Below are 13,557 nucleotides of genomic sequence, written 5' to 3'. Positions count from 1 at the left end.
AGGCAGAGGCTTGAAGATACTTGTGCTCTGGGTCTTGCCTATTCTACTGCCTGCTAAGACTCCTTCAGCTAACAGGAGAAACCCAGAACAACCTGATGGAGGCAAGTGACGGCCAATACCAACTGCACTCTAGTTGTGGCATGCAGGCTCCAGAGCGCTTGGGCCTAGTTGCCACTCAGCATGTGGGATCTAAGTTCCCTGACCAGGGATCCACTCCACATTCCCTGCATTGCAAGGGAGATTCTTAACTGCTGGACCACCATGGAACTCTCGATCAAATTTTCTTATCTTTAATTTCCTTATCACATTAGAAACTACACAGTTTCTTATACTTTCAGTAGCTATATTTACAACTTTTTACATACATACTGCTTTAATACAACCTAAATATAAAACATTAACCTGACCCCAGAGGTAGATCCTCTCACCCAGGTGGTGTAGTGGTAAAGAATCTGCCTGCCAATGCAGGAGATGCAAGAGACTCAGGTTCGATCCCCAGATCAGGAAGATCCCCTGGAAGAGGAAATTGCAACCCCCTCGAGTATTCTTGCCTGGAAAAGCTCTTGGACAGTGGAGCCTGGCAGGCTACATACCACGTGGTCGCAAAAGAGTCGGACAGGACTAAGTGAGCACACACACATGCACACAGAAGCAGATCAAGGTTTTATGGGATCTGAAGTTTATTCAATTTAGGAGTCTTATTTAAGAAAAAAAAAAGTGAGATAATTAGTCCAGCAGTTTATGCTTCCTTAGCTTTATGATAAATTCCCTTTCTACTCTTCTCTTTTCCAAAATAACAGAAGAATCCTAGAATGCTTTACTCCGATCATCCCCTTCCATCTTACTAATTATTGTTGTATAGCACCTTTTTCCTTATTTTTAACCCCTCTGCAATCAGTTGCCAGTGTTACTGTTGTTGCTTTTTACATACAAGGCTTATTCAGGTTTACCCAAACATATACTTTTTTTCCCTCGGTGTTGCTTATTTCATTCAGCCCTTACGTCGGGTATTAATTTCCTTCTTTCTGAGAGCACCCTTTAGGACTGCTTTCAATGGAGACATCTAAGTGAAAAACCTTCTTCAGTCCTTTTTTGTTTGAAAAGTCCTTACTTTGCCCTCATTGTGAAGGACAGATAGTTCAGCAGAGAATCTGAAGATGACTGTTTTCTTCTTTCAGCACTCTGAAGAAAATATTCTCACCTCCTTTATTGCTGTTTAATTATCATTTCTTTGTAGGGAATTTTTCTTTTTACTGTGGTTTCTCTTAAGATTTTCTCATTATCTCTGGTGTCATGAATTTTCACTACAATGTAGCAAAGTATAAGCAATTTATATTTTCTCTACCCAGGAATTACTGTGCCTCTCAATTGGAGGATTTTTGTATCCATCAGTTCTGGAAAATTAGTAGTTGTCAGCTCTTTGCATATTGCTTCTTTCCCATTCCCTCAACTATCATCTTCTGAAATTCATGTTAGAGGTATCTGACCTGCTTTTCTATCCTTTTCAATTTCTTGGTTTCTTTTTCTCATTTATTTTCAATCTTTTAAAAATCTCTATGCTGAATTGGTACCTATGTCTAAAGTGAATTTAGAACAGAAAAAAGTTCTCTGGGAGGTAATTTTTGTGTGTTTTAGTGAAACCAAATTTTACTTAACAGCAGTACCCCCGGGGCCCCAGCAAAACTCAGCCCACACAGCCACCCCTCAGGTTTTACTGTGCTTTCAGAAGAAAACAAGGATGAATGTTAAAGAAGTCAGAAGCGTAGAATGACTTAGAGTAATAAACTGCCAAGTTAGAAACAAGAACATCAAAGATCACTGAAGCTAACCAGAGAAAAGGGAAATTTTTTTTTTTTTTAGTGTTCTCTAAACCTTATGGGGAAGACTGAGGGGCCCATTTCAATCACAGTAGCCATTTCAATTGGGCTCCAGCCCTCTGAATACGCCCCAAGCCAACAGACCTCTCCTTGACACTTCTCCCCCATCAACCATGCTTGTTCTTTACCATGTGAGGAGCCCGCCAGGAAGGGACTTATGGAGGTGGAGGGAAGACCGCACAGAGGTGGAGGACCTTTCCTACAGCTAGCTAATGACCACATTTTAGGAGGAAAGCTGAACCCTGGACACTTCCAAGTCCTGCAGAAGCCCCTTCCCATTACCGCAGGGTTCCTGAGTGGCATCAGAGAAAAGGATAAAAAAAACCAGAGCCAGGACCTCTGGGAAACTATGGACTAGGGGTCATGCTCCTGCTCTCTGACACTTTCCACACTTCTCATTTCTCCACCATTAAGGGTTTAGGTTGCCATTGAGGGTAGGGTTGCTGCATGTTGGTGGTAGCAAGGAAACCCAGAATGCCTGGGTCCTGGCCACACCCGCAAGGGATATCTGGCCTGCAGCAGGGGGAGCCCAGGGGAGCCTGCTCAGGAGGCTCCACTCTGCACACCACCCTCTCCCCATTTTCCACCCCATGACTCCATGCATGGTCTGCAAACAGATAGTCACTATGGAAGGCCCAGTGTCTGGCTCTGCTCTGCCTTCTGCCTACAAACCATCCCTCCCTGAGGCACCAGCCCTCTCCTCTGTGAAATGAGGATAACGGTAATTGCCCACTCACCCCTCAGAGCTGGAGGCCTGTTTTGAAAATCAAAGAGAAACACATATTAAAGTGCTGTGAGGCATGCTGTTCACATTCAGAAATTATGGAGAAGCGTGACAAAATTGTGGGGGTTTTTTTTAATTTTTTTTTTTTTTTTTTGGCTCTGCCAGGTTGGGGCATGTGGGATCTAGTTCCCTGACCAGGGATCAAACCCACATCCCCTGCATTGGGAACATGGTATCTTACCCACTGGACCACGTGGAAGTCCCCCAAGATTGTGTTTTAAATTTTTAGAACTGAAGTTTTAAAGTTTATCTTAAATACATGATTATATGATCAATTTGTTATACAAATTTGTTATACAAATTTCAGAAAAGCCTAAGACAATAATAGTCATCCTTTACTCAGCATCCAAAGAAAACCACTACTAATAATTTATTATCTTCCACCTTCCAGTTTTTGCCATACACATATATACTGTTGCCTTAATTCAATATCAAGAGGATTTGGGGGGTAGTAAATATTCTGTATCATCACTGATAATGATTTGAAGTTAGAAATTTCCTCCAATGATATCTGATCCAGGGATTCATTACTGTAAGTACAGTAATTCATTACTGAATATAAGCAAGCTCCAGAGCTGGACAGGACTTCTCTGGTGGCTCAGATAGTAAAGAATTTGCTTGCAACACAGGAGACGCAGATTCAATCCCTAGGTCAGGAAGGTCCCCTGGAGAAGGGAACAGCTACCCATTCCAGTATTCTTGCCTGGAGAATTCCATGGACAGAGGAGCCTAGCAGGCTACAGTCCATGGGGGTCACAAACAGCTGGAAATGACTGTGTGACTAACACTTTCACACTGTCACAGCTGGGTGTGTTCAGTCTCCCAGTGCTAAACAACACTCCAGTGTGTTGTATGTACAGTCATCTTTGCAGAGATCTGTGATTATTTCAGAAAACTAAGACATGGCATCTGGTCCCATCACTTCATGGCAAATAGATGGGGAAACAGTGGAAACAGTGACAGACTTTATTTTGGGGGGCTCCAAAATGACTGCAGATGGTGACTGCAGCCATGAAATTAAAAGACGCTTGCTCCTTGGAAGAAAAGTTATGACCAACCTAGACAGCATATTAAAAAGCAGAGGCATTACTTTGCCAACAATGCTCCGTCTAGTCAAAGCTATGGTTTTTCTAGTAGTCATGTATGGATGTGAGAGTTGGACTATAAGGAAAGCTGAGCACTGAAGAATTGATGCTTTTGAAATGTGGTGTTAGAAAAGACTCTTGAGAGTCCCTTGGACTGCCAGGAGATCCAACCAGTCCATCCTAAAGGAAATTAGTCCTGAATATTCATTGGAAGGACTGATGCTGAAGCTGAAACACCAATACTTTGGCCACCTGATGCGAAGAACTGACTCACTGGAAAAGACCCTGATGCTGGGAAGGATTGAAGGCAGGAGGAGAAGGGGAGGACAGAGGATGAGATGATTGGATGGCATCACCGATTCAATGTACATGAGTTTGAGTAAACTCCGGGAGTTGGTGACCAACAGGGAGGCCTGGTGTGTTGCAGTCCATGGGGTCACAAAGAGTCGGACATGACTGAGTGACTGAACTGAACAGAAGTGAATGATTATTTTCTTAGCAGCAATGGAGTTGCTGGATCAAAGGGTCTGCACAGTTCTTAAGCACTGATACAAACATGTTGCAAATAGCCAGTTGGATTTTCGCTGAAAACTCGGTGGATGCCCTGCCCCAGCGGACTCCTCAGTCCTGCCCAGCTGATTCCACTTTCCTCAGAGGAACCTGTGGGGGCTCAGACTGTGCAACCCTAAGTCGGAAGGAGGTACCTAACGCTGGAAGAGCTTTGGGGGTGGGGAGGGAAGCTAAGCCTACAGGCTCCAGCCCTGGGACCCGGAGTCGAGTCCCCCAGAGGCCCCTGGTAGGACCTCTCTGGGGACGAATTTACAAAGGGCGCCCAGCGGGTACTCAGGGGCGCATTCCCATGTAAAACACTAGCCCACGGGCAAGGTGGGGCACAGCGGGGAGTGGCGCCGCGCTGGGGAGCTGGGTTGAGAACTCGGCCACTTCAAAGCGCTCTGTTAGGGGGGCAGAGGAAGGGGCCTGGCTTGGAGACCCACAAAGGGAAGCCTCCAGAGGATGCGCTCCTTCCCACGGAGCCGGAGCCGGGGAACTCACTTGTAGCCCAGTCCCGCCACTGCTATGCCGGGGGCCGGACAGCCTCCTCGCCCAGCCCCTGGGGCGGGCGGGGTGGGGGTCCTCCGTGCCCCTACCCCACAGCCCAGCTCAGGGACCCGACCCACAGACCCTCGGTGCCCTCAGTCGGGGGCACTTTTGCTGCAAGGAGCAACTTGTGAACGCGGAAGACTGGCCCCACCCAGACCAAAAGTAACACCCTGTCCTTTTCCACCAAGCAGAATTCCCCCAGCCTCGCTTTCGCTTTTTGGGTTAGGAGCGGGTATCTTGAGAGAAATGAGAAGTTAAGTTTTGAGTCTGAAAGGATGAAAAAACTCTCCCTCCCTACCCCGCCAGTTCCAGTATTACTGCAGAGTTTGCAAGAGAAGGCGGGTGGAGGGGGGATGGGACCCTGGACAGAGCCTGCCTCTGCCCTGAGTGCACGCCACCAGACCTCCGCTGCGCCCTGAGAGCACCCATCCCGGGAAGCCGGAAGCCAGTCCACCTCTCCACACTCTTCTGTGCTGTCAGCCCCTTCCAGAGCACGCCCGGCTTAGAAGGCAGAGCTGCCCCAGGGCCCCTTTCATATCTAAGACTGTGTAGAGGTCGTTTCTGTGATGGGACCCGGCACCTCACAGCTACTGCGCTGAATAGCTGAATAGCTGCCCTTAGGATCTAACCTCACATCCAAGGGATGTGAAGCCTGAGCCCATCCTGCAAATACCGTCTAAAATATTTGTTCATTTATTCAAGAAGGATATGTTAGACTCTTACCATATGCTAGATGCCAGGGTTCCAAATCAGATAGAATATTCAAAACCTTAAATATAACCCAAGATAGTGCGGCATACAGGCTCAACTGACATTCCTGCCTGGGATGAGAACTGGGTCTAAACTTTGCCCCCATAAAAAAGGGGGGCCTGGAGCAGCTCTCCCATTCCTCCCAGTGGATTTGGGGCATAGTGGCTGAGGCATCTTCCCTTCTCCCTTCTATTACCTTCGAACACTGAACTCAGAGGAAGCTTCCTTCTGGTGAGCCAGACTGCTGATGCTAATGGACAAAAAACTTGGGGTCAAAGAGCAAGGAACTTGGTGAGCTGCAGGGTATCAAAATCTAGCTCTGGGAGGAGGTATGGGCCAAATGCCCATGGGGGTCTGACTCTCAACTTGCAACTTGACCACCTTTAAGCACAGAAGTGTCCTCTTCAAAAAGTTACCGGGAAGGTCGGACAAGGGTGATGCTTTTTAGTTCCTAGGGTCCAGGTGCCGGGTCTCCCCTCTCCCACCCCAGAGAGGCTCTCCCCCAACCACAGTGTGACCTCCTGCAGTCCAGCTGGGAACAAAGAGCGCCTTGGGGTCCTGAAACCTCAAGACCTTTAGAAGACCCTCTCTGGGGATGTGGTCTCCACTTGTTTCTTTTATGCAAACCCCAGAGCACTTCCCAATCAGGCTGTGTAAACAGCTCACCGCCAGTCTCAGCTCTTCATTAGACTCCGCAGGGAAGAATGGGGTGAGGTCTAGAGTGTGTGTGTGGGGGGGGGTTGGTACCCAGAAAAGTCTGGTGCTACAGGCTGTGTCTCGTCAAGAGGCCCTGGGGCTCACAGCCCCAGCTGGAACATCTGCCCAACAGCCTTGCTTGCCAGACCTCTGGACCCGTTACCAGAGCCCTGAAGGGCCCTGCCTCCCAGAGGGATGCTAGGTAGAAAACCTGCTTCCTAGTAGAGGGAGGGGCCCAGAGTGAATTCTTCCTGAACATTGTTTCCAAGGGAGAGATGACTCTTCAAGTAAGTGAGTGGAGTCTGAGAAACCAGCCATCCTGAGGCAATGATTCTCAAATTAAGGTTCCTAAACCAGCAGCCTCACCTGGGAACTTGTTAGAAATGCAGATTCTCAGGTCCATCCAAGACCGCCTGAATCAGAAACTCTGGGGGTCTGGCCCAGCAATCTCAGCAATCTGTATCTTGAAAGCTCTTCAGATGATTCTCATGCACAGGAAAGTTTAAGCATCACTGTTCTTGGCTGAAGAAGACACTATTTCACCTTTTACTTGAATGTCTTCTCTGACGGAAATCTCACCACCAATTAAGACAGATAGCCTTGCTTTGAGCTAGACTGAGAGTCCCCTACAAGGATTTGCTTGTGATAGTGAAATCTGTAAACAATGTAAATGAATGTTCATCAGTGAAATAATGAGTAAAAAACCCATAGGAATATATACTTTGGAATATTAGGCAGTCATTAAAAAGGAACATTGTAAGATTGCATATATTGATGTGCCAAGATTTCCAAGATGTACCACTAAGTAAAAAAGGAAGTTGGTAAATAAAACAAAGAACTCAGACTTATGTTTTTAAAAAAAGGACATGCGGTCACTAGAGAAAACAGTGTGGAGGTTCCTCAAAAACTAAAAATAGACCTGCTGGAGGATCCAGCAATCCTACTCCTAGGTCTATCCAGAGAAACTATGATAAGAGATGAATGGACAAAGAAGATGAGAATACATATACAACAGAATATCACTCAGACATAAAAAAGAATGAAATAATGCCATTTGTGCAACATGGATGGACATAGAAATTATCTTACTAGTTAAGTCAGACAGAAAGACAAAGACATAAGTATGATATCACTTATATGGGGAGTCTAAAATAGGATACAAATCAGCTTATTTACAAAACAGAAAGAGATTCACAGATGTAGAAAATAAACTTATGGTTATCAATCGGAAAGAGGGTGTGGGAAGGATAAACTAGAAGCTTGAGAGTAACAGATAAACATTACTATACAGAAAATAAACAATAAGGACCTACTGTATAGCACAGGGAACTATATGCAATATCCTGTAATAAATAATAATGGAAAAGAATATGAAAAATAATATACATGTATAACTAAATCACTTGCTATACACCAAAAACTGACACAACATAGTGAATCAACTATACTTCAATTAAAAAAACAAAACTTAAAAACAATCCAACATACACCAAACAAAATTATCTGTCTGTGTATTTATATACATATAAATGAAGATGCATTGAAAAAGACTGATACCCTCCAGGGAGGGGCCTGGAATGGGAGAACTCTAGTTCTAACCATACTGTTTACTTTCTTTCCCAATATCTGTTAATTAGGAAGAATGAAGCATTAAGTCAATTAAAAGAATGAATAAAAACTTTGAAGTTAATCTGATTTGATAAAGGAAATTAACTCCAGAGGCAAGCATACTGAGGTGGGGGTGTCCTGTAAGCTGGTGTCAGCACAGAGCCTGGGTAGACATCAGATGCCAGAGGTCCCACGCTGGCTCACAGTCACCAGGGCACCTGGAGGAGAAGGAGGAAGTGCTGGATCATGCAAGTGGAAGGCACGGGGTTTGCTGCCCAAGGGACTGCTGGTTAGGCCTGGTCAACCTAACCTGTAAGGTGTCTGTAGCAACCTTAACCCCAACCACTCAGCAGTGGGAGAACTATCGGCTCCTCTTTCTCAAGAAACCTGGAAAAGAACAATGTTTTCCCCGCCCTGCAAAGAATTGTGGGCCATGGAGGGAATGCCAAGCAAATGAATGAAGATTTGGTATGAGATAGTCTTCACACATGCTGTCCACCGCCCAAGGCTCATTTCCCATGGAAACCTAGACAGAGCTAAGGGCGCCCTCATGGGCGGGTCCCTGCCTCTCCTCTAGATCCCCTGTAACCTTGCTCAATCAAGCAGCCCCTTTTCCCTCCGTCTTTCAACAGGCCCCAGGACCTTCTCACACACTGTTTGCTAGGCCTGCTGCGCTCTCTCCCCAAACCCCCACTCACCCAGATAACTCCAACACTCACTTAAGATCTCTGCTGAACACCCACTTCTCAGGGAGGCCTTCCTGAGTCCCTCAGACCAGGTCATTTCCTACTGAGGTCAGCCTCATTTTCATCTCGGACATTTCCTTTGCACTCAGTACATGTTACCGTGATGTTTATGTATGTCTCATGCTTGTGCAATGCCTGTCTCCCCATCTCCACTCCTGGCCCCTGAGCCCTGGTGTGAACAGGATGGAGTCGGTTTGGCTCACTGCTCTCTCCCCAGCACCCAGCACAACCTGGCACACAGTGGTATTCAGGTCCAAAGAGGAGCTGTGTTGTGGGGGAGAGATTCCTGACCCAGGCCGAGAGTTCTTGCAGCATGGCAGTCTTCAAAGGGTTTAAGACACAGCCTTTCCTCCAGGGTGGCCATGTACGTTCATTCCTGAGGCAGAGGGCTGGACCAGATGGCCTCTACAGGAAACCATCCCATCCAAAGCCCCAGGCCATTAGGTGCAGGAGGTGGAAAGGGCAAGAGAGTTCTTGTTTAAAAAAAAGAAAAATGCAGTTTCCTTGCTCTTAGCCCAATTTGGGTCTGTGTGGGTACCTAACAATTCTAGGGGGAGGTTAGACTTAATGACCAGAAAATAATTACTACTAATTAGCACTACCCTCATGAATAAACACATAAAGTATTTCTCCTTTTAAGAGATTAAACATTCATCCTTAAACCTCCTTACTCCCAATTGTCCCACAAAGTCTTCCTTCCCTGACACAGGAAGAAAAAACTTTACCACCACCTGGTCTAAAAAAAACACACACAAAACCTGTAACTCCTCTCAACGAACTGAGCATCTAGCACGTGTCAGATGCAACCTCAACCTTCTCAGAGCCTAGCCCTCATGAGAGAGGGGTGTGTGGCCAGCCCCAGTGCTTGGGGCCTGTCCCCTGTATACTTGGGTCAGTCCGCTTCCCACCACAGTGGGATGCCCACAGACCCCCATCATCATCACGACCTATGGCACTAACCGTGTGTCCATGTCTGTTTAAGAACTTCATGGATATTCACTCATTTGATTTCCACAATGACCAGGGAGAAGAGCTAGGCCTCCCTTTTGTCTTCCTAGCTCTCATCCAACCCAGGAAGGCCCTTTTCTCTGGGAATCCAGGAATATTATCTTCAGAACTTGGCAAAAAATACAATACGGTCATCTGAGTGTTCCAGCCTTGACCACAGGTCAGATCTCCAGCTAAAGCCAGAGAAGGACACAAAAGATATTCAATGTCCATAGAAATTCCCTCCAGAGAGAGACCCTTTCCCCCTGGCCCTAATTATCAGGGCCGTGGGACGTGTTCCTTATAAAGCAAGCTGTATCAGGGAGCCTGGGGCAGGGGGCAAGGGAGAAGTGGGGAGTCACTACGACGTGCCAGCTGTTTCTAGAATCAGATCTCCTGAGATTACGAAGCACACAGAGGGATGGCTATTCAGCACATACCTGCCGAGAGCCTGCTCCATGTTGGACTTGCCTTGATCCAACAAGGCTGGGTTGGCTTGCACACACAGAGCCAAATGGGACCCCTGGCCTCAGAGGCTGAAAATACACATGGGTGATGCATGCAAAACCAAAGCTGCACACACACACATGTGCACAGGAGGGCAATCAGCTCGCTGTTCCACAGGAAAGACGAAGGGGAATGGGTCGTAGGGAGGTGGATGGAAACTCAGCTAGAGGGTGGAAGTAGTTGCACTGGAAGGGAGAGAGCAGGGGCAGGCAGGGGCCTGCTCAGAACATTGTGCAAATCTCAGGAGGCCAGGAGGACTACAGCTTGCTTAGGGAACCCCAAGTGGCTGAGTATTCTCAGCACAGAGAACGTCCTGGGAGCAGGATGCTTTCTGACAGATGGGCCTTGTAGACCACAGGAGGGGCTTAGATGTGCCACACAGCGTGTGCAAGGATAGTGAGCAGAGAGGGTCCATTTGTGGTGTGGTCCCTCAAGTATCTAGAAAGGATGGCTTTGGCCACTGTGTGGTCTGTGGGTAGAATGGGGCCAGAGGAGACAGAGGAGAAAGTGATAGCATCATGCGACAGGGGCCGGAAAGGAACCACCACAGACAGTGTGGGGAGGAGGGGGTGGATTTGGGAACATTGAGGAAGAAGGACCAATGCCCTCGGTGTCCACTCAGGGTGAGGACTGAGGGAGTAGAGAAGCCAGAGTGGTGTCTCCAGCATGTCTGGGCCAAGGGAGCAGGTGGAGGCTATTTGTTGAGCCAGGAACCTAGGAGGAACTGCATTTGTTCGGTGACACGCAGTACTACATTTCAATCTAGATCAGTTGAACAAAAATAAATGGAAGGCTTACTATGTGCCTGGCTAGGTGCTCCCTGGGTTTACAAAGCCGTAGATGAGCTGGGTCATTTTCACAGCCTACTGGCACAAAACCCTCTTCCAGGCCTTCCCAGGTAAGGAGGTGCTGGCTGAGGCATCTGCTGGTAGGGCCCACTGCTGCCTCAGACCTTCACCCCCAAAAAACCCTCTCCGCAAGACAACGCAGAGGCCAGAATAGAAGAGAGAAAGAAAGGCTGTTGTTGACACGAGAGGAAAAACCAGGCTTCCTGTTTGAACTCAGGCAGGTACTGGAAGCTGTGAGTAATGTTGAATCTTGGCCTGCCCCGAAGGCGAAGGCGGCCTGCGGTGGGGGCTTCTCACACTTTCTGTGAAGAGTGGCTTTGAATCACTCGCTGGCAGGGGACCTGGGGCCCGGCCTGCGCAGGCTGCGTAGAAGGACCACTGCGTTGACAGGGGCAGGCGGCAGGGTGGGTGACACCCACCCTGCACGGTGCAGTCAGTCACCCTCGAGAAGGACTCAGCATCAGATTGCCAAGGGCTTCTCAAGTCACAGTCACCAGTGGCCCTGGCTCCTGCCAGCCAGACCATTCTCAGGCCCTTGGAGACTGGGACTGTTTCCTTTCTCTCTGTTTGAGGTTGGACCAGTGCATGACACATGAGGCCGGGGACACACTCTGACCGGGAATGCTGGCCTGCACTGTACCAACTCCCCATCAGACCTTGGGCAGGGTCCTCAGCCTGTCCCAGCCCCAGGCCTCTATCTCTAAAGGGACCTCATGGTGAAATAAAAGCCGTAAGACACCTGCAGAGGTAAAGCCCCACAACCTGGGCTAATGTCTTATCTCACTGAAGCCTCATAACAAGCTTCCCGGGTCATAGACAAGGAAAGCATGCTTTCCTAAATGCACATATTGTTCAGCTTTATTAAGGTATAAAGTGTACACGTTTAAAGTGTACGATGGGGCTTCCCTGGTGGCTCAGGGGTAAAGAATCCGCCTGTGAATGCAGGAGACACAGGTTCGATCCCTGATGTGAGAAGACACCACATGCCAAGGAGCAGCTAAGCCCATGCACCACAACTGCTGAGCCTGTGCTCTAGATCCCGGGGTCCACAACTCCTGAAGCCTGAGTGCCCTAAAGCCTGTGCTCCACAGCAAGAGAAGCCACTGCAGTGAGAAGGCCTCACACCACGACCAGAGAGTAGCCCCTGCTCACCACAACTAGACAAAAGCCCACATAGCAATGAAGACCCAGCACAGCCAAAAATAAATCAATAAATAGTCATAAAAATAAAGTGTACGATGAGTTAGTTCTGACCTGTTTATACCCACACAAGCAACTTAACAAGTATTCCCATCCCCCCTCAAAGAGTCCTCATACCTCTTCATAATCCATCCCTCCCTCCTTCCACTGCAGCCCTAGGCACCCGCAGACATAGTTGCTGTTAATATAGATTCCTTTACATTTTCTGGAGTTTTATAGAAGTCAAAACATACAACATGTTTTCTCTTTTATCAGAATTTCCTCATTCAGCATAATCATTGTGGGATTTATCCATGTTGCTACAGATAGCAATAGTTAACTACTTTTAATTGCTGAGTACTAGTCCATTGAATGGATGTACCACAATTTGTTGATCCATTCACTTTCTGGTAGATATTTGGGATGTTTCCAGTTTGGGGCTACTATAAAATAAGTTTGTTATAAACATTCATGCAAAAGTCACTGTATGCATAAGTTCTCATTTCTCTGGGTAAATATCTAGATGTCAAGTGTCTGGATCATATAACAGGTATATGTTTAACTTCTCAAGAAACTGACAAGCTATTCTCCAAAGTGGTTCTACAGTCCCCAGAAGCAATACACTTGTTTCATTTTTTGCCAACACCTAATATAGTCAGTTTGGGATTTTTTTAAAACCATTTTGATGGATATGGTAGTGGTATCTCACTGTGGTTTTAAGTTGCACTTCCCTGACAACTAACAATGTTGAACATCTTTTCACATGCTTATCGGCCATTTGAATTTTTTTGTGTGAAGTGTCTAGACAAGTCTTAATATCTCTGAAATTGAGATATATCTTAAAGTTGATGGCTTAACATAGCTTAACTGGCAGGGAGGGGTTTTTTCCTTTCTTATTGGGGCATAAAATAGGGTGCACCTTATGACGGATAGAATCAGATTCACAAAATATATGAAGTCACTTGCCTCAAGTCACACAGTGGATAGGGGACAGAGTGTCCAAACTTGACCCTGTCTCTTAAATAGCACATTATTCTATATGGTTAAAAGAATCAGGAGCAAGTTTGTGGGCAATGTGAAAAAAACAAACTGGGCTAACCTACTGCAATGCCATCCTGTAAGTGCTAGGCCAGAGAGCACTGGAGCTTTCAGTAGCCTGGCCCTGTGGGACCAGATGGACAGAAAGGCAGTCTCCAGGCTTACAGGCCCCCTCCACACACCAGGTGCCTTCACTCTGAGCCTTCAACTAGCAAGGGCTTCCCAAGGCCAACTATGTGCCCGGCAGGTGTGTGGAGTGGATGGTGCTGAAAAAAAGGATACAACCTCTGACTTGCCAGGCTCAGAGTCCAGAGGAGGAGACAAGTGAGATCCATGGAACACACACTCAGC

General features: G+C 47.1%; 1 long non-coding RNA gene across 1 annotated transcript in view; it reads right to left on the bottom strand.

Annotated features, from left to right (window-relative positions):
• Positions 1–13,557, bottom strand: part of LOC122439922 — a 48,185-nt gene that overhangs the window by 2,463 nt on the left and 32,165 nt on the right. The window contains exons 4-5 of the long non-coding RNA XR_006269020.1: positions 8,025–8,119; positions 6,660–6,948 (exon numbers count right to left, since the gene is read on the bottom strand). This is a non-coding gene — a long non-coding RNA (uncharacterized LOC122439922). The remainder of the gene's footprint in view (positions 1–6,659; positions 6,949–8,024; positions 8,120–13,557) is intronic.

The sequence above is a fragment of the Cervus canadensis genome, chromosome 4 (assembly GCF_019320065.1).
Source record: "Cervus canadensis isolate Bull #8, Minnesota chromosome 4, ASM1932006v1, whole genome shotgun sequence".
NCBI lineage: Eukaryota > Metazoa > Chordata > Mammalia > Artiodactyla > Cervidae > Cervus > Cervus canadensis.
Note: the sequence above shows the minus strand (reverse complement) of the source record. Positions and strands in the feature narration are given on the sequence as shown.